A 20,117-nucleotide genomic window follows, 5' to 3' on the forward strand; every position below is an offset into this window, starting at 1 on the left:
CAATACAAAAAGGGATAATTTGTGACAACAAAAACATAGGAGGGAAAGAGGAAAAGGACAGAACCTGCATAGGCTAATGGAGGTAAGATGCTATCAGCAAAAAAAATCAGAGATCTTTTATACAAACCTCATGGTAACCACAAAATGAAAAATCAGAGCACAGTCACAAAACATAAAAAAAAGGAAAGTGAGAAACACATCACAGAAAACTACCAAACTGAAATGGCAGACAGAAATACAAGAAAAATGAAACAATGGAAATATAGAACAACCAGAAAACAAAAGATAAAATGGCAGTATTAAGCTCTCACATATCAATAATCACCCTAAATGTAAATAGATTGCATTCACCAATCAAAACACACAGATAGATTAAAAAACAAGACCCAACAATATGCTGCCTCCAGGAGACCTATCTCAGCTCTAAAGACAAACATAGGCCCAGAGTAAAGGAATGGAAGATGATACTCCACGCAAATGGCAACCAAAAGAAAGTGGGTGTAGTCATACATATTTCAGACAAATTAGACTTCAAGCCAAAAAAGATAACAAGAGACAAAGATGGATATTATATAATTATAAAAGGGACATTCTACCAAGATGACATAACATTTATTAATATATATGCACCTAACATAGGAGCACCAAAGTATATAAAGCAACTATTAACAGACCTAAAGGGAGAAATTGATAGCAACACAATAATAGTAGCAGACTTGAACACCCCACTTACATCAATGGATAGATCATCCAGATAGGAAATCAACAAGGAAACATTGGCTTTAAGTGAAACACTAGACCAGGTGGACTTAATAGATGTATAGAGAACATTCCATCCCAAAGCAGTAGAATTCTTCCAAAGTGCTCACAGAACATTCTCAAATATAGACCATATGTTGGGAAATAAACAAGTCTCAATAAATTTAAGAAGTCTGAAATCATATCAAGCATCTTTTCTGACCAAAATGATATGAAACTAGAAATCAACAAGAAGAAGAAAGCTGGAAAAATCACAAATATGTGGAGACTGAACAACATGCTACTGAACAACCATTGGCTTCAGAAAGTATCATTCTTCGTCTAACAAGCACCCCTGGTTATTTACAAGTGATACATTGGGACATCCCCCACTCACCTCTCTAAATCCCAGTAGTCAAATGTATTATGTAGGATCCTTCATTGGTCCCTCATCAACTTTAGGGAGGGAAATGCTATACCCTCTTTCAAGGACATATACCAATGTCTTAGTTGTCTTTCAGAGATGCCCTGCCCAGCCAGCCTAGAAAGGATGAATATGTACTCCAAGGATGTAAGAGATGAGGTGACTTGCACAGGTCATCTTATAACTTGGTGGTGGAACTAGAGCTAGAGTCCAGGCTGCCTGAGTCCTTGTGTCCAGCACATTGCCCTTTCCATTTGTGGAAGTTCTCCTTGCGGCTAACCTTACTTGCTTGTGCTGCTATTTGGGCCCATGGCGTCTTGCTTTTATGCAGGCAATCAAGCTGTCAACCAGTATAACTTTAGGAGTGAATTCTGATACCATGGATATATATCATGCTTCCTTTTAAAAAACAGTTATTCTAGTCATCAAGCCATGGTTTGTGAGAGCTTACAGACCATGTAACCTGATTTCCTCATTTTAGAGATGGTAAGACTAGGGCTAAGCAATGTTAAGTGACTCTCTTGAATGAAATAATGACAGAAAAATAAAAGGTCTTGAAATTCCCAGGATAGTGCTATTCATTCATTCACTCTCAAACATGTATTAAGTGTCTGCTATCTGCAACACTCTGCGTCACGTAGGCCGTGTGGGAATTTTGAGGACGAAGTAAGCACAACATCAGTCATCCAAGATTCTTACACCAAATATTGGAGATAAGATACTCAAAAAACTGTACTCATTGGCATAATTTGGGTTAAAATTAAAATAAAAGAGGCCAATTCTCTATATACCTCCTAGCAATTGATCCAATCTGTATGTTCTTTTTTGTTGTGTTTTGCTTTTTTGCATGAGTCTCTTGTCTTCCCCTTAAGAACTTCCACCCGAGGACTGACCACAACCACAGTATTCCACCATGGAGGTGTCTCCTTTCCCCTTTCCTACCCCAGTAGTTTCCAATCTTTTTCTTTTCTCCTTTTTTGCCATTATAACCCTTTTATAAAGGAAATATTAGACAGAATACCTACAGATACTGAGTAGGAAAAACTTCAGTCCTGCTCCTGTGTCTCTCCTTTACTCTGACACTACTACCACACTCACAACACTTCTGACACCAGAGGCATGGGGGCTTTCCCTCCCACCAAGTAATTCTCTGCACATCAGCTGGGTATCCTACAATTTAACTCAATTCTGACACTCTCTACTTGGAGATGGCATGAGATCCCACAGGTTAAGGGCTCAGTCCCACAACACTGCTCCCTCTCCCTCAGTTCAGAAGCCAATGGCAAGTCCAGGTTGTCACCTGTGCTTCTGACCAATTGGTTATAAACTGAGGTTCCCACGATCCCCTCCTGGGGTTTGATTAATTATCTGGAGCGGTTCACAGAGCTCAGGAAAACAGTTTACTTACTGTTTACCAGTTTATTATAAAAGGATATGATAAAGGATACAGAAGAACAACCAGATGGAAGAAATGAATAGGGCAAGGTATGTGGGAAGGGGCTGGAAGCTTCCATGCTCTCCCCGCACCTCCATGTGTTTACCAACCCGGACGCTCTCCAAACCCCTACTTTGGGGATTTTTATGGATGCTTTATCACATAGGCATGTCCAATCATTAAATCTATTTTTAGCCCCTCTCCCCTCTCTGGAGAATGGGGGGTAGGGCTGAAAATTCCAAGCTTCTAATCTAGCTTGGTCTTTCTGGTGATCAGCCCCCATCTGGAAGCCCATCAAGATTCACCCCATTAGAACAAAAGATACTGCTATTACCCAGGAAATTCCACGGGATTTAGGAACTCTGTGTCAGGAACCAGAGTCACAGACCAAATATTAGAACAAAAGATGCTCCTAGTGCTCTTATCACTTAGGAAATTACAAAGGTTTTTAGAACTCTGCTCCAGGCAGCAGGAGCAGAGACTAGTATATATATATACACATATATTTTTTTTCTATTGTCTCACAAAAAACAATTAAAACAGTGGTGGAGTTGGGGTAGAGGATATTAACACTCTACCATAGGTCCCTGCAAAGGCTTTTATGGCACCTTGTGCTTCTTGGAACATATTTGGAAAATCATGTAGCTCTTAAATTATCACTTTATTCCAAAGCCCACCTTATTTACCTATCCTCAGAATCCCCAGAAATGTCTACTCTATGTCAAGCTTCCTTTCTGCACAGAGCACAGCTGTCCCAGGGAGGGCGGAGGGGGCTGCAGGAAGAGTCATTAACAGCCTCACTCACTTGGGCTTATACATTTTTAATGATGTGAGAAGTCTGTGTATTTTTTGTGATTCTCTATGGCCTTACAAGAGGTACAAATAATATGAAAGTTCAGAGATGGGGAAAAAATATCATTTTACGCTGGAGATAATCAGGAAAGAGGAAAGGTTTCATGGAGGAGGTGACATTTGAACCAGACAGAAAGAGAAATAGCAAACTATTCTAGATAGGGAGGACAGGGGAGGAAAGACAGAGAGGCAGGAGGACGTGGGGCATCTGTAGGAAAAGGCATGTGATCCTGGTTTGGAAAGAGCCAGGTGTGAGATAAGGGAAAAGATAGTTGGGGGCCACAATGTGAGCCATGAATTCCAGGCTAAGGAGATTAGATTCTACTCACCAGGCATGGGTGACTCAGTCAGGTCCCAGCAGGAAACAGAGGGCATGCTCAGAAGGGGTTACTGAGGCAAGTTTACAAGTTTTCACAATTTACAAAGACATGAGCAAGGTTAGGGGAAACCAGCGAGAGATGTTGAGCACGCTGGGACTAGCAGGTGCAGGGACAGTGACCATGCCTCAGCCTGAAGGGGAAAGGAGAGGGAGTAGTTACCAGAATGCTGGTGAAAACAGCAATAGGAAAGGGAGCCCACAAAGACCTGTGGCCTTTAACAGAGGGATAAAGTCAACCTGCAACCTGTCTGGGAGGTTGCTGAGGAGTAATTACCCCAACCTCACTCTCCTACCCACTGAAATCTCCTTTCTCCCCTAGGCAGAGGGTAAGAATGGAATGGAAGCCAGAGGGAAGAAAGCCCAATGACGCAGTCAACAATGTCATTCCCCTGGGTCAGGAACAGGGCAGAGTAGGGGGGAGAATGCGTCTGCAGGAATAAATAGAAATATCTGCCACAATGGGAAACTATAAAAGGTTTTGAATAGGAGAGCCCTACGAACTGTGCTCCAGGATTAGTAAGCTGTCTGCAGCCCAGACAAGGGAGAAGAGAAGGCTCCTGCGATAGGTCTGGAGAGGGAGGCTGAAGACAGACTAGAGAAATGGTAGAGGGAGTGGAAAGAAAGGTTTTGAACCATGCTGCCTCCAGATAGATGAGCTTTTTTTCTAAAATAGTTTCTCACTCCAATCTGATTTTGAGAGGTTACATATTTTCTAATCAGAAAAGTGATTTTCCTATTTGTGGACTTTTCTTCCCAGATTTGAACCTGTGGTCTCAGGAGCTGGGGTGATCTGATGGGAGATCCTCAAGAAGCTTCTGGACTCTGAACAAGCATCCCTTGGCCTGCAGAGCTTCTTGTTTATACTTTTCAAATGCCTTTGTATGACCCAGCACTTTAATCTGGAGACTGCAACAAGACCAAGCAGCACCTGGCCATGGTGTGCTCAGAGGAAGTCAGGCAGCCCACCCCTTCACAGATCCGGGCTCTCACCTCCACAGCCTGTGGCTCGAAGCAAGCACTATTGCACTTTAGAAAATGACCACACTGGGTCCTAGACTCCAGTGCGTGTCCTGAGGCTCCTTCTTGCTGCCAGACTGAAAACAGAGGGAATTATTTCCCCCTACATTTCCAAAATGATTTCCAGAAGCAGAGATGAGTGGAGATTTCCAGTTACAGAAACTTACAGATTGCCGATAGACTTATTTTTATCCATAGTTCCCTCTGGCTACTGGAAAAACCTATTGAGACTATGAGCTGACAGACAGGGCTTCATACAAAGTCAAGCCATAATTGATAAGTTTTAGGGCTTACTGGAATCTTGAAAGCATCTGAGTTGTTCTAATTAACAGAAAGCATTTAAGGACACAGAGGCGCCAACTACAAATCATGGAGAAAAGCCTTTGAGTATTTTTGTGAGGTCTAAATCACAAAGCATTTATTTTAACCTATTATGGCACCATATTGAATGGTGTTTTTTAAACTACATCTTTCCTTCAAAAAATCTGTTTTTTTTAAATTTCAGAAACCAATGATCTACATTAAAAAATTATGGCATTCTTAATGCTGTACCTGCAAAGATTTCAGATGAGTAGCCATAATGGTCAAAGTCCCAAACTAGGCCTCCTTTCCTGGTTCTTTATATGACTTTAAACTTAACCTTTCAGTGACTCAATTTCCACATCTGTGATACGGTGATATTCTCTAGTCAAGGCCTGTGATGGTTGACACTATAGAAATCCTGTGGGATCCCATTACGTGTGTGTCAAAGGGGAGGGAATCTGGACTCAGCAACAACAGGTTAATCATGTTAAATTTGGCCTTTGTGCTAGGGCCATGAAGCTCAGGGCATTAGCTGACCCATGAACTATCCAAATGTGTACGTTACCAAGCATAACAGTCTTAGGTTAGTGGGCCTAAAGCAAGCTCTTTAACTGGTGCTCAAACTAAAAAGAATTTGGGGTTAATGGGAATAAAGGGGTGTGAAAGTGAGTAACAGGCAAATGAAATAACATCTCAGTTTCTCAATTCTCTGTCTATACCAATCAAAAAATGCCTTTGAAGAATAAAACTCAATTGTTTATTCTTCAGAGTGTTCCAGATGTTCTTCTTTTGGCTAAGTGGTTTCCTCAAGGCCCATCCATGTCAATAAGTTTAATATTCCATCAGGCCAGTTGGCTCCCACAGGTTTGAAAGCCTTTGAGACACACTTGGATGCCCTCTTCAGAAGGGTGGGGTCCCAGGGCTGTTTCCCAGGTCCCATGTGTTGGTCTTGGGTCCCTGCTGGAGGAGCGGCATCTCCTAATGCTGTGGAGATCAGGGCAGACAGACATGGCCTTCTGCCCGGGGAAGCAAGCCCACGTATCCTGGGACCCAGATACATGATCGGCATGCTGAATCCTTGGGTGGTGGTGTTTAACTCTATTAGGAACCCAGTGGCATAATGGCTTCTATCAAAATATCACCATCCTTGGTCCTAGACTGGGGCTATTGTCTAGAACACCACACAGGGACAGGGCTCCCCAGTCCCAGTATCCTGAAATTCAGGCTTCTTCAGGGAAGAAGACCATAAAGCAGTGTGTCCTGATATGAGAAATGTTCTACACTACAGCATACCATCCTAACGTCTAACATATATCAAGTACTTACTATGCGCCTGATACTGTTTAGCATGTTATACATATTATTGGAATGAATTCTCACAAAACCCTCTACAAATGGCACTATTTTATGTCTCCATTTTAAAGATAAGGAAATTGAGGCACAGAGAGGTTAAGAAATTGGGTTTAGGCTGCCTCTTTAGTTAGGAAGGGCTAGAGCTAGGGTGATGAATTTCCATGGATTATGCTGCATGATGTGCCCTGATTTCCTACCGGACGGGACTTTAAGGTAAGACTTCACTGGTTGCATACACCCTGTGGTCTCTTTTCCTGGTCAAGGATTAATTTCACTCTTACTCTTTCTGGAGAGGCACTATAGGAGGGTGGGCGGAGTGCAGGCTCTGATGTCAGAGATTCCAACCCCAGCTCGACTATGTATGAGTTACACAACTTTGGATATTTCAGTTGATCTCTCTAAGTATCAGTTTCCTTGTCTAAAAAAATGAATAGTATAATAAAGGTATTTAGTACCTTCCTTTATCAGGCACTTAGCATGTGCAGCATGTGGTAAATACCTGATAAATACCAACTATCATTGGTAATCCCCGTATGTACCGGCCACTAGCCCTTGACAAATATAGGCAGTGCCCAGACACAATCGAAATAATCTGTCTACAGGGTATTTCTCCTAAATCCTACTCCTAAGAAAGCAGTGAGCTATGCTCCAAGGAATGCCCAGCCGAGGTATATCAGCACGGGTTTTGTGTCCCCTGGGCTCTCCCGTACATGCCGCATTCTCCAGGAAAGTCAAAGGGCTCACCGGTCCTCAAGTATGCCTTATACTGTCCCCTCCACCCAGAACGCTTTCTTTCTGGGACCTCAATTCTCTCTGGCAAAATCCTAACCATCCTTCAGATGCCAGCTCTGCCAGTGAACACTTTCTGATTTTCTCTGATTAAATATGAGCTCTCTTTACTTTGGGCAGAGCAATGCTTTCTTTGTCCCTCTCTGAAGCAGTTATCTTTCTCAGTTTTGAATCATGAGGATTTGAGCACATGTTATATCTTCCCCTTAGACCGTAAGTTCGTGGAGGGCAAGGAGAGAGTGGGATTTTCTCAGTTCTGCAGCCTCTTGTATGTGATAGATACCTCATGTATGATTGTCTCTGAGACTCATTATAATATTGAAGAGAATGGCTACACTTAACATTCTTACTGTTTATGATCTTAATATGATTGGCTAAAAGTGTATAACGGCAATCCTTAAAACAAAAGATCTAGATAAGTTCTACGTCTTAAAAAAAAAAAAGTACCTTTTACACAGGGAGCAAAAATAGCATTTGGGAGAGTTTGAGGAATTGAAAAAGATGAAACAAACAAAAATCACCTATGATCTCATCATCCAAGCACAAGTATTTTCATTTTTGCTGTTAGCATTTGTCCAGACATATACATAATTTCAGCTATAGTTGTAATGTGTAATTTTCTATCCTTTTTTCAAATTTGTCATTGTATTATAAGCTTATACCCATGTTGCTGACTAGTCTTCCTAACTACCATTTTTAACGGCTGCATGGGTCGCAGATCCATGATGAGATGGAATTGGGCCCAAACTCTTTTTATCACCTGACCACTATAAGCCCCTATTTTGACTAGTGGACCATAGGGGTATTTGGGATTCCTAATGATTAGTGTCATTTCAGAGCAGTGTTTAGGAATCCCTGAAAAGTCTGGGTATTTCCATTTCCTCTATGCACAGACACCTTAGCAAACGACTTCAAGTCACTTTGGGGATGGCTTGGAGGAAGATCTACAGTAAGTATTTGTGGCGTTGTTACAGGGTCCTTTCTCAAGGGGTCCAATTTTTCTCTTCAACCAGGGGCTTCAGATCTGTGAACTAGTAAGGTGGGGAATTGAGGAAGAAGCTGTGATTCTCGGTTGTGAGAACTCAAGTCAGATTTCTATTACATAGATCAAGTAATGCTTTGGTAGGCTGGCCATCTATTTAATTCTTAGGGGCAACGACCACCAAAGATTCCTGTGAGTAAAAAATTCTGATTGCCACTCTGGGATCTCATCACCCCCACTGAAATCAAGAAACCCCTCTCAGTGGCAGAATTTCCCACCTTGGACTACAAAAAACAGCCAACTGGAGGTGTCAGGGTTGCTGGGGCTCCCTCACTAATGCATTTCTCAATCCTTTGGTGAAGGGAATATTCCGTGGACCCTTTCAAGGTGAGGAAAGATGCACAGGTTACACATGATAAATTACTCCATTATTCCTATCTCCCTAAGCCTTTAGAATCCTTCCTGTACATTATTCCAGAGAAATTCTATCAACTCAACATCACTAAATGTAGCCTACTGTTGAGCACAGGGTTCAGCCAACCAATTAAGCAAACAGAGAAACTCCCAGCTGCTCAAGTTAATATATTTGTTTCAGCTAGCTTTTGCTGCATAACAAAACTTAGTGGCTTATGTTTATCATTTATGTTTTCTTGATTTTGTAAGTTAGCACTTTGGGCTGGGCTCAGTTGGGGCAACTCATTTCCACTTTCCATGGTGTCAGCTGGGCTCACTCACGCATTTGCACTCAGTCAACAGATTGGCTGGAGGATGCTGGTCTTAGATGGCCTCATTCACATGTCTTGGAGTTGGTGCTGGCAATTGGTTGGGCCTTGTGTCTCCACCAGGTTAGTCCATGCTTCTTCAACATGGAAGCTGGTCCAAAAACAGCAAAAAAGAGGGCAAGCCCCAGTGTGCCAGCGCTTTTCAGGTTTCCATTTGCGTTATATTTGCTAATGTCTCATTGGCCAAAGCAAGTCAGATAGCCATGCCAAAAATCAATGTGGAAGAGGATTACATGAGGGCATGATATACAAGGCGGCATAATTCCCTAGGGGCTATTACTGTAACAATCTACCATAGCATTAAGTCCAAAAATCTATCATAAATTTGGCCCGAACCCAATGTTATATTCTGTTCTCCTTGGTCTAATACCCTTAGAATCCATCCCCATATATATTAGCTAAATTTCTTCTAATATAAATTTAATAAAATCTTGTGATTCTTTCGAAGTATAAGCCTTTTCCTCCTGAGCCAGACTCTGCCCTTCTCCCCATGAATATGCTGGGATCTGACTCTAGATAAAAGCCTGAAGGCCATGAGAGTTAGGAGCAGGGGGGTTTAAAAGCAATATGGATCCCTGTGCAAGGTAACTGCCTCATATGTGGTTATTATAGGTTTCCAAGCAAAGGAAGGCTAGTATCATCAAATAGGAAAGGTGAGACTTCTTCCACTATCAAGGGAAGCTCAAGGATCTTGGGGTGTTCAAGGTTCTCAGCTTCATCCAAGTCCACTCAAATGTTCCCATTACTAGTCTCTGAGTCCTATCCTTTCCAAATTACTGCCTGAACTTTCACATTTGAGACCTGCCGAGTCTGTGAATGCTTGATTTGGGTCTGATTTTTTAGACACGTCTGTCTTATAAATAGAAGGAATAAGAGATACTTTGGGGCAGCTTAGAAGCTCTCTGATGCTTTGAAGATGATTTGAGCTGAAAGCTTGGAGCTTGTTATTTTCTTCCTGCAAGCACCATAGTGCAACCAGAAGCAGCCATCTCACCTTACAGTCCTTATAATCATCTTTACCACCATAATGATCAAATGCAGCAGTTAATTGATCTCCAAAAGCCTGCCTCCCACTGGCGCTCAAACCTAGCAAGAATAGATGATAATTTAATGAATTGTGATGCCATTGCACACCATAGATTACCAGTTCCCATTTCCCATTAGCAAAAAGTTCAACTCCAAGTTCAAAGCAAATCAATCCCAGAATCCTGTTTTTGAGAGTCTGTTTCCTAGAATCATTCCTAGTATCAAGTACTGTATCAGCCAGGGTCCAGTCAGGAGCAGAGTGGATTTAATATCAGGAATTGGTTATAAAGATATCAGAAGGCAGAAAGAGAAAAATTGTACACCAAAGAAACTCAAATATTAGAACTGCAGAGAGCAGCTGCCTTTCTGCTGTCTGCTGCTACATTCAGGAACTGAAAACAGGAAGGAATTCTCCTCCTCCCACATTCCAGTCCCCTAGGGTTTCCCATTTATTGAACTTAAAAGAAAGCCGGCTGGCAAGAGAGGCTGGTAAATGAGGCTTGTGAATCCTAGCTCCAGCACAAAAGAGCAGAGTAGAGGAAGGGAGTCTTGGAACTGAGAACAGGAGGTAAATAACCAACTCATTCCTGAATCAAAACTTATCTAAGTAAATGGAGATAAATTCCTTGAGAGAGGAAAGTACAGAGCCTATGGATTCCAATTAGACTGTAGTGCAAGAAACTTTCTTAAACTTTGTGCCATCTGACCATGTAACAAGGGCCTAATATATATTTATTGATTAATTGAACAAGAAAATAGCGATTAGGAACTCCTTCCGCCATGAGCATAGGACAAAATTAATTTATTTTTAAATGCATTTTGTAGAAGTTGTATCATTTGGTTGCAAGTCAGAGAAAACCTGATGCAAACTGGCTTAAATTAAAAAACAGCATGGATTGGCTGCAGTAACTGAACAGCCCTGAACCTTGGGCGTAGCAGTCTAACAGTGCCTTTAGGATCCAGGTTCTCTCTAGCATCTCTTCACTCTGCTGCCTTTCTGTTGACTTTATATTCAAACAAGGCCTCCCCTCATGATCACAAGATGGTTGCCAGTAGTTACTAAACCTTCCATGAAAAAAAAGCCAAGGTATTTTTTCCAGCGTTCTCAGCAAAATCCAGGGATTAAACTCTGGACAAACTTATGTCGTACACCCTCTCCTAAGCCAACCACTGGAAGAAAAAGAAAGAATATGTGAGTGATGTCTTAAGTCTGGAGCTCCACTCAGAACGTGTGAACTGAAAGTGGGGAGTATGACAGATTTCAAAAATAGGAATGGATGCTGGAGAGGCAGGCTGCAATATCCACTGTCTAAGCCATTTATTTAATCAGGCAACAATTGATTGGCTTTTACTATCCACAAGGCCCTATGTTGGAGACTGGGAATTTTAGATGGCTAAGTCATGGTCTTTACCTTCAAGGAGTTCACAACTAGGCTGGGAAGCCAAAGATGAATGTAACCCTGGTGTCTGCTGGATGTTGGGACAGATGCGTAAGAATCAAGGTGATATCCTTTGTGCTGGGGTGTTGGAAGGGCCCAAATATATCTGTGAAATTTTCCTGTAATGTATAGCACAAGACGTCGGTAGCCTATTCTAAGAAAAATATCACTATTATATGAAACACCTGAGGAAAAATACTTCCAAATTTGAAACAAAAATGTCACATTTTCAGAAGCTGATCGTCCCACCTTTCCTGATAATATACTTCCTACCTGTTGTGGCATATAGATGTGTTAAAGTGCTAGGAAGGGTTTGGACTGTATGCTCCTCCTTGTGTTGAGTTTCAAACATTAGATTGACCATGTCATATTGCTGGTAGCCATCATGAGGTTAATTAAGTTTATTATTATAGCTAATTTTCATACCATGTGCTAGACATTGTTCTAATTGCTTTACATGTATCATCTTATTTAAGCTTCAAAATTCAATGAAGTATGGACTATTATTGTCTCCATTTTACATGAAAGCAAACTAAAGCCCAGTGAAATTAGATAAATTGCTCACATTGCACAGCAGAGCTAGATCTAAAGATTCTGCAAGCCAGCCATGGTGACAAGAGGCCAGAGGTCCTAGACCTGTGACACAGTCAAGCCCTCATCATATGGTATTTTATAATTAGGTGTGTGTTTGGTTTTCTCCAAAAGCCTGTGAGGTACCTACGGGCAGGAAATGGGTTTTTACTCTTTTATGTAGGCCTAGAACCCAATACAATGATTGGCACATGGAAGATGCTTAATGAATACTGTGGAATTATATTGAAGGCAATGTACATGGAGTCTAGGGAAAAGAGGCCAAGATGCAAAAATGTGTTAGTGAATCCAGTGGTGATGAATGCATCAGATTCACATAGCTTGATGACATCAGCCATTAAAATCATTCCAGCCACCATCTTCCTTCCCCACCCCATCCTGACTCTATGATTAGTGAGACACCTGATTATAATTTGACTTCTCATATAGACATTTCTATGGGAAAAGAATGTTCTGAAGCAACTTCTGATCTGCAAATTAATTGTATTTCTTGTAATAGAAAAGTCTTTTAGGAGTTTGGTTAGCATCCAGTTTTTTAGGCAAATTCTGAGTATATTGACAGAATCAATTTTCTGGACCTTTAAGATAAGACCTTGATGGTGCCAAGAAACTGTTTTCCTATGAGGATGCTTATGGTGGTCATCAGCTGCCTCCTGTCACATATTTTGTCTACAACTGTGTATTCTCAACAGCAGGATCCTCTTAAGAGAAGTAAACTTAAAGAGAGTAGCACGTTTTCTCCTCAGTTCTGTTTGTTCTATAAAAAGAGAATTCCATGTTAAAACAGAACAGTTGCGAGAAGTACAGAGGAAGCAGCTAATGCCCGGAATGTTTGATTGTACAGATCAAAGAGGAATATAATCAGACTGCTTGCTGGTCAAATCAAGCAACTTCCAGTGTCTCAGTTCCCCTTGCTTTAAAATTCAGAAAATGAAATGCTCAACTTACAGGTAATTCAAAATTTAAATTTAAATTTAAATCAAAACAAAACTTAAGTAGGCCTTTTCAATCATTACATTGGCAAAAGCTTTTTAAATTATAACACCTAATGCTCCAGAATATGTTGTTAAATTGGTAGACTCATAAATTGTTAGTGGTCATATACAACAGTACAATTTTTTTGGAAGGTTATTTGTCTATAGACCGGAGGCCATACAATTTGTCATACCATTTGTTCAAGTAATTCTACTTCTGTAAATCTACTCTAAGGGAATAATCCAAAAATATAGAAAAAGCTAGACATGGAGAGTTTCAATGCAAATATAACTATATGATTAAAAAAAAAAGCTTTGCCATAACATTGAATGAGAAAAGCAAGGTACAAAACTCTATGCTCGGATTACTCTTAAGTTAAAAAAAAAAAAGCAAGAACTCAAAAAAATATGCTTGGATATTTGGCAAGAATCATGTCAAGGTTCATACTTTTACCCAAAAATACCATTCCAATGATTTTTCTAAAGGAAATCCATCGACTAAAGTGAAATGCATATTATATGAAAAAATACATTAATTACAGCGTTATCTAGAAGGCCCAAAACTGGAAATAACCTGTCAAAGAAAATGGAAGTGAGTTAGTCATTGGGATTTGTATTTGTATTATAGAGAAAAAAGGAATAATTATATAATTTTAAGTAAAAAAAAATAGTTTCTATATATTGAGCACTTACTCTGAGCTCCTCACTGTGTCATCAATTTACATACACTATCTCTCCTCATGCTCACAGAACCTGATGGGTGGGGAGGGTGCTATCCTCATAGTCAGATGACAAAATTGAGACAAAGTTGCTTAGTAATTTTCCCAAGTTCACACAGTTCGTAGGGCCAGAATTCAAACCTAAGCTAATCAATATCAAAGCCACTTCTCCATATCCGACATGCTATAAAAGCCCTAGACCACTGAGGATAATAAGGAAAGGTAAAATATATTTAGAGGGAGATACAGAATCAGAGTGGGGCAATGATGTGAATGGTCTTATAATAGCTGTTTGCTTTCAATTACAATGTTAAGTCCAAATAAAGAAATAAGAAAAAAAGTGAGAGTGGGACAAAAAGCTGGAAAGAAGTATACTAAAATATTAACAGGGTTTGGTTAAAGTGGTGGGGTTGTGTGTAATTTCCCCTTTTTCTCTATTTTACAAGATTTTTTGTAATGTATAGTACTTTTGTAAAATATTATTATACATTTGGGGAAAAAAATATAAAAGCTCATATTCCTTCCTTTTTTCCTTTCTTCCTCTCCTTTGCTTTCTCAACAGTAAAATTAGAATGGTAATAAGAGTAACTATCTCTATTGATGTAATGAGGTTATAGGCAATTTATATTTTTTTCATATTCTTCCTGTATTTGAAAGGTTTTAAAAAACACATTTAACATCTTTAATCTGAAGAGTAATCTTTAAACTTAATGTTTTAAATTAAATTATTAATTTTAAATTTAATTTAATCTAGAATAAAAAGATTTTTTTTAAAATATTTTGAAATTTTAGAATTTCATTGTCTATTAAAAATCAAAAGGTCACACAAATACCAAATATAATGTTATTTTGGGCAAAATTTTTATATGCACAACCTGGTTTTCTTCCCTTATGTCAGGTGCAAACTTTCACCTCTATTTTTAAGAAAATCTAAAGAGAAACTAAAAGAAAAGTTTGCTAAGTGAAAGTTTGAAAAGGCACTGGGGCTGTCAGTGTTCTGCCTGCTAATTAAATGTCGCATCGGCTTCTGCACACAACGCATGACTGGGTTGTGACAGAGCATATGACACACATGTGATAGGATGAGCTGCTCATGTCCTTTCCAAGTAGTGCTCTGGGGACTTGTCCTCAAGAACCACCCTCCTGAAGGCAGAACATTCAGGGGTGGGGAGCCAGAGGGGTCTTTCCAAAACACAAAAACTTTTCTGTGTTCTAAAAATGAAGAGAAGGAAAGAACAGTGTGTGCTAGATGCTGGAATGTGACATTTGAAAGCTATTAGGGAAAATGTAAGTGTGACGGACTCTGGTAATATCCCCGGAGAGGCAAAATGAAAAATTCAAGCCCAGGTTGATAGAGGTTCTAATTTTCCGAGTGTTCATCAATGAGACTGGGGATTCACTGGACTCCCCCCACAGCTTCCCCACCATTTCAAGGCTCTTGAGGGGAACGGTCTAGACCCCAGGATCTATCAGATTCTGTCTTGGGACTTGGAATCCCAAGTCAGCACTGTGCAAGATGTTGTGAAAGATACAAAGTCTGTATTAGATATGTTCCACCTTGAGGAATTTATAGAGAGCTGGAGAAATACAACACACACAGGAAAAGTTGTATAAAAAATAAACCACATTCAGTTAAGTGTCTGATGAGTGGGAACAGACTATAAGACTGAAAGGAATTTAGAGGGGGTGGAAGCTCCCCATGGGAGGGAGAAGCTCAAGAGAGTAGGAAAGGAATGAGAAATGCACTGGGCCTGGAAGATTTTCAGTGATGGGTAGGGAGTAGATAAGGAATGAGAGCAGGGCTGATATTCAAAAACCTTACCAACCTGCCCAGCAGTGGCGCTGGCTGATCAGAATGGACACTGGTCCAAATGCTGGAGAAGCAGCCTGGAAGCTCCCTGCTGAGCCAGGAGTTGCTCATGTGGTTATTAGATGGTGGCAATATCAAAGCCTCTATAGGAGGGGTGAGTCCCAGGAGATGGCTGGGGTGGGGGTGGGGGGCACTCAGGGTGCAGATGAAAGAAGTAGCATGTTGTAAAAGCAGACTTTTTACCCCGAAACACTGCAGGATAGTTCAATACTCTCCCTCAGTAACAATGGCTGGCTTCAGCAGAGATTCACAACCTATTGAGAGGATTAAAGATAATACACTAAAGTACCTGTCACAGTTAGTATACAGCCATATAGCCAGAGCTTAATGAATGATCAGCTACTGGTATAGTAATTTGTCTTAAAAACTATATTGTAGGATAATAGAGTCCGCTGAGTCAGCCTTCATGTAGAAGTGAAAATCCTGAGATTTGCAGGAAATATGCTGTTAACAGTAAATGCCCTATGTAATGAGGTATACCACCTTAGACTAGGGGCAAATATTTCATGAAACCTTAATTGCTAGAAATAGGAAGTTGGGGTGCAGAAGTGGGAGAAGCTGCTATTTCTAAACCAACAGATTTTTTTTCTAGAAGGATAAATTTAAATTGACATTTGAGATTGATTATTTAAGGGAAAAAAACAATAATTTTTTAAATCACATAAATGTAAAACCAAGATCCTAATCTGAAATGGGAAAGTTGAGACCATTCATTGATTCATTCACTCAACAATATTTATTGAGCACCTGCTGCCTTCACACGAAGCACTGAAAATAAAAGGCACTGATTATGTGAAAAACTGTCTCTAGGTGAGTAGAATTGCAGCCCCGAGACGGAGTTTCCTTGGGCTCTGGGAAGAGGAGGCATGGTCAACGGACTCCTCTTGTCTGCAGGAAACTTGATCCTTCCCACATGGTAGAAGGATAGGCATTGAGGGAATGATACCTTCCTAAGAGGTGAGGGCAGGAGAAGTTTTGGAGGGCCCAGTTTGATATGTTTCTTTTCTGCATTGTTATTTCCTTCTGTTATTCTCACATCTCCTTCAGTAAAGTTGTGTTAAATGTCATAGTCTATTCTCTGTTGTTAGGAATTACAAGATGGACTACCACAGTGGTTGGCTGGAGTAAGCATTCCTTGGGAATTCCCAGAAATCCCTGGGAGGAGAAGCCAGAGACTGGCCTTCTTGCTGTCATGTGAGGTGATGAGGCTCAGAGTTATTTGGGCATTAATTAGAAGTGTGACTCTTTGAAGGTTGGACACCTCTGTTACACATTTGTCCTTGTGGGTGGCTTGAATGATCCTCACAAAGCGACTAGACACACTCCCATGATACCAGGCCAATGGGCACAGTTTCCAGATCATCAAGCCAGAGCAGCTCACTTTCCTCTAACTGGAATAACATGAAAAACACGAGTTACTTCACATGCCAGGATACAAATGTCCTAACAGCTGATCTGAAAGGATTAGAGATTGCCAATCCACGGCTATTTCCCTTTATTCCTATCTTTTCCTTTCTTACCTACCATCCATGTTTCTACCAAGCTTTCTTGGGCCCTGGTGCCCAGGTGAAAGTGAAGAAGAAATTACACGTATGGAAGTCTGCTATGCTAAATATTGCATGGACTGTTCTGCATAAATTATTTTATTTAATCCCATACAACAATTCGGCAAGATAGGTAGCATTATTCTCATTTTTCTGATGAGAAATGGAAGCTGAGAGTCCTCTGTCCAAAGTAAAACAACCAGTAAGTTGGTAACAGCCCTGGGGTCCAAATACAGGTTTATCTAACTCCAAAGTTCTTTACACCAACCACAAAGGAAAGGGTATTTGAGGATTAGTCTAGGCAAAACATAATTAAGAAGAAAACTGTATTGGAAGAAATGCTTACTATTTCCAAGCAAACATAAGTAGTTGTTTATCAGTGGACACTGACCTCCAGCTGTAACTGAAACCCCGGCTGCAGGGGGCTCAGGTACAGACACTTCCTCTCCACTTAGGAAACTGCCACAAAGGAAAAAGAAGTGGTGAAAGCATTTCCAGGCAGATCACGGCAAAATCAACTCAGCTTTCTTGGGTGATAGGAGTAAAGAGGCCACATCTATCTGTCCTGGGGAATCAAACAGTTGACTAAATTGATATAATCTGTTGTTTGTTTTAAACACAAGTTGTTTTATACATCTGGTCCCAACCATCTAAGCTTAAAAAATATCCCCACTCAGGCAAAATCATGTTTACATATAAAGGCACATATGTGGTCCACAGTTTGATCCTTCACAGGCCTCTTAGGAAGGACTGACCACAGAGGCCTTTGCAGATCAGTAACAGTTTGGGGATGGGCGCAATGCCCAGATCACTCTTTCAGAAGCACTGATACTGTTTCACTTTCAGTTGCAACAGTCTTACCATAGGTTACTTCTAAGATAAACCTAACAGTTTTACCCTCAACTAGGTCTCCATCTAGCAACTAATTGCAAACTATTTCTTTCCTCTTTCTCTTTTTGTCTTTTTTTTTTAACCCAAGCTACCCATGGGCCTGCTTTAATTAAAGCAGTCTTTAATTACTACAGACTTCCTGAAGGAAATAAGAGAGATTAGGAGGTCTAGATTATATCTTCTTTCCAATTTTTGCTGTATAACTCTGAGTAAAACTGTTATTATTATTATTTTTTTTTTTTGGTGAGGAAGATCAGCCCTGAGCTAACATCTATGCTAATCCTCCTCTTTTTGCTCAGGAAGACCGGCTCTGAGCTAACGTCTATTGCCAATCCTCCTCCTTTTTTTCCCCAAAGCCCCAGTAGATAGTTGTATGTCATAGTTGCACATCCTTCTAGTTGCTGTATGTGGGACACGGCCGGAGAAGCGGTGCATCGGTGCGCACCCGGGATCCGAACCCAGGCTGCCAGTAGCGGAGCATGTGCACTTAACTGCTAAGCCATGGGGCCGGCCCCAAAACTATTATTTTTAACAAGTGTTGGAGAGGGTGTGGAGAAAAGAGAACTCTCATACACTGCTGGTGGGAGTACAAACTGGTGCAGCCACTATGGAAAACAGTATGAAGATTCCTCAAAAAATTAAGAATAGAACTACCATATGATCCAGCTATTCCACTGCTGGGTATTTACCCAAAGAACATGAAAACACAAATACGTAAACATACATGCACCCCTATGTTCATTGCAGCATTATTCACAATAGCCAAGACTTGGAAGCAACTTAGATGCCCATCAAAGGGCAAATGGATAAAGAAGATGTGGTATATATATACAATGGAATACTACTCAGCCATAAAAAAGGATGAAATTTTGCCATTTGTGACAACATGGATGGACCTTGAGGGTATTATGCTAAGCGAAATAAGTCAGAGGGAGAAAATCAAATACTGTATGAGCTCACTCATAAGTAGAAGATAAAAACAACAACAAACAAACACATAGAGACAGACATTGGATTGGTGGTTACCAGAGGCGGAGGGAGGAAAGCGAAAGGGGTGATTAGGCACATGTGTATGGTGATGGATTGCAATTAGTCTTTGGGTGGTGAACATTAGGTAATCTACACAGAAATCAAAATGTAATGATGTATACCTGAAATTTATATAATGTTATAAATCAATGTTACCACAATAAAAAAATAATAATAAAATTTAAAAAGAAAAAGACTGGGTTTTTTGGTCATGTCCAAGATTAAAGTTGCCTCTGGCAACACTAGAGTAGAACCTCAATATTTGCATGTTTCTTCATCTGCTTTTCCCCTTTCTGGATCCTGCACCCAAACTTTTAGAGGAACCAGATGCCAGTGGGAACGAGGAAGAGAGAACACGTAAGCAGAGCTACTAACTCACGGTAAGCACCCAAATTGGCCTTTTTGTAGTCTTATTGTAGAACTTGATTTAAAACCAAACAGACAGCACCATAGCACCACCCTCTGTACCTTTCCTTTGTCATCTCTGTTTGGTGGTAACATGATATTCTATCACAGAGTGGTGACACCATTACAACCTTAAGGGGTTTCTATGCTGAATTCCCACAAACAGTTTGGGAGAAAAGTGTTATTTCTCTTTTGCTTCCCCTCCCCCAAAGGTCCCTTCTGTGCACCTCAAACTTACTCTTCAACGTACTCTGCTTTTGAGGGGAAATTAGTCAATAGTTTGTAGGGATACACCTCAGCTCTGACCTCAGTGGCTCACCAGAACCAGAACCAGTCCCTCACTCAGTCAGGTCCAATAATGATCTTCCACAGCTACTGAAGCCCCACTTGAACCTGGATTTTTTTTTTCCCTCTTAGGATTCCCCTTGGAGAGAAAGAATCAGGGAAGCCCAGAGAGAGTTGAGCAGAGACCAGAAATCCCAGAGCCTTCCGGCTTCAACTGTTACTACTGTTCTGATGAGCGGCCTGGGGCTGGAAAGGGAGAAGATCTAGCAGAGGAAAGATGGTGGCTTTTA

The 20,117-nt window shown here is 40.6% G+C and overlaps 1 protein-coding gene across 1 annotated transcript in view; it reads left to right on the forward strand.

Moving 5' to 3' along the window:
- PDCD1LG2 (programmed cell death 1 ligand 2) overlaps positions 1–5,928 on the forward strand; it is a 56,743-nt gene extending 50,815 nt beyond the window's left edge. Inside the window, exon 7 of the mRNA XM_058565312.1 lies at positions 4,586–5,928. The gene's annotated coding sequence lies outside the window, so the exon portion shown is untranslated. The remainder of the gene's footprint in view (positions 1–4,585) is intronic.
- The last annotated feature ends 14,189 nt before the right edge of the window (positions 5,929–20,117 follow it).

The sequence above is a fragment of the Diceros bicornis genome, chromosome 22 (assembly GCF_020826845.1).
Source record: "Diceros bicornis minor isolate mBicDic1 chromosome 22, mDicBic1.mat.cur, whole genome shotgun sequence".
In the NCBI taxonomy this organism is placed as follows: domain Eukaryota; kingdom Metazoa; phylum Chordata; class Mammalia; order Perissodactyla; family Rhinocerotidae; genus Diceros; species Diceros bicornis.